The 1,930-nt window shown below is 31.8% G+C and overlaps 1 long non-coding RNA gene across 1 annotated transcript; it reads right to left on the reverse strand.

Moving 5' to 3' along the window:
- On the reverse strand, nucleotides 1,064-1,409 carry LOC110271618. The gene is made up of 2 exons (XR_002362202.1): nucleotides 1,345-1,409; nucleotides 1,064-1,308 (listed from the first exon to the last, which is right to left on the reverse strand). It is a non-coding gene; the product is annotated as an uncharacterized LOC110271618 (long non-coding RNA).

Below are 1,930 nucleotides of genomic sequence, written 5' to 3' on the forward strand. Positions count from 1 at the left end.
TGTCCTTGTTGTTCTAACCGATTGGATTGGTGCTGCTGCTGCTAAGACGTATGCCCTGCTCTCTGGTTTCTGTTTTTCCGAGTACCAGAGCTGCTGCTCTATTCCCGTATTTCTTTTGGTAAGATAGGTTTTGTTCTACAATCAATATTCTGATTACTGCTCCTTTGATGATCTGTTCTATTTTACCCTTGTGTTTGCTTCAGCCTCTATTAAATTCCTTTCCAAAATTGCTGTTGCTGCTACTTGAGTTGTGGGTGATGCCGCTGCCGTTCCAGTTGTATTGGAATGACTACCTGCCACAAATTGGGGATAAAGAAAATTGTTACGTTAAATAATACGATTTCGACTAATTAAGGTAGGGGATTTTATTTGAAATTAACAGTTTTAATTTATGAATGCCAATGAGGTTTAGTGAGTAATTGCAAATAATTCATAAACATGATTAATTGATAGGAATAAGCTTAATTTGAGGTTGTGAAATTTGGATTAAGTTTGGTATTGAGATGATTTCCTAGTATTTTAATTAATTTATTAATTTTAGATTATGGCTGTGAATGTCATTAGGTGTTCTTGTTGGAGTGATTATTCTGATTTATTATTAGAATTGAATGTGGTTTTGATTACGCTGAATTGTAATTGAAACTAGATGTGGTTGTAAATTGTATTCCGAATTATTAATTTTTGCGATGAATGAGTTGACTGAGGTTCTAATCCTGAATGAATTATTTTGAATTGTTTGATATTGTTTTGGAAATTTAATATATTGGAATGGCTGTAAAATGGATTTGTGACGGGTTGGAATTGGTTGAACTGTGGCTGTGATTAGTGATTTATTTAAGTTTACTTATTAAATTGAGATATGAAGAGTTAATCATTGAATGAAATGTATTTGAGAAGAGTTAGTTGTGGTGATTATTCTGAGTTATGATTGAAGTTGGATGCGAATGTGAATTGAGTTTGGGTTATGGCTGCGATATTGACTAGTTTCGTTGTCGTGAGTAATTAATTGATGAGATTTGCTTTAGTTTGAAGCTGTAATTGATATTGGTATTTTCTGATTCTGATGGGATTGTTGAAAAGTTCTGATTCTATGTGATTATACTGAATTAGTTGAGTTGTGTGGCTGTATTCTGGTTATGGAGAGTAAGTGCTTGTTGTTGTTTTTAGTTATGTGATGTATCGGAATGGCTGTGAAATTGACTTGTGACTAGTTGGAATTGGTTTTGGTAGTTGTTAATGTTGGTTCATGATTAATTAGAATTAAGTTTGAGAACTGTTAACAGATTGAAGCTTGATTATTAAATTTATCTTATGAAATCTGAATTTAAAGATAAGAACAGTAACTCTAAAAGTATAAGGATAACTTGTGATAATTGGGAATTATATGGAGCAGAATTTTTGGGTGAACATATTATAAGAGAACTGAAATTATGTAAATAATACATACTATGTGTTTTGGTGTCAATATTGCTAAGATTCTGGTTAAGTTAGGTGATAATGTGTTTTGGGTGTTTGGAAAGTGCAAAATTGTTAATCCTTTGGTTAAAATAATTTATGAATTGATCAAATTGAAGTTGGGTAGATGGAGTACGTGGAAGTTGCGGATTATGGCTGAATTATTAACTATTGCGGATTGTTAAATTTCTGATTGATTTATTGTGATAATTGTTGAAAAAGGTTTGATGAGATGTTGAGAAAGAGGGAACCCGTAAGGGTGGCTAAGTCCGAGTTTTAGGGGAGGTGCTGCCGGAATTTTGTGAAATCTGAGGTTTTAATTGAAAAAGTTATTTTAAAAGGTTTGGATTTGGGAAATTATATTATTTTATTCTGATTTACTAAGAAAAGAAATGAATTATGTTTTTCGGTTTTATTCATTGAGAAAAAAATATTATGTTTAAGATGGATTTATTACGAAAAGGATTCCGTTTTG

Source organism: Arachis ipaensis, chromosome B01, assembly GCF_000816755.2.
Source record: "Arachis ipaensis cultivar K30076 chromosome B01, Araip1.1, whole genome shotgun sequence".
In the NCBI taxonomy this organism is placed as follows: domain Eukaryota; kingdom Viridiplantae; phylum Streptophyta; class Magnoliopsida; order Fabales; family Fabaceae; genus Arachis; species Arachis ipaensis.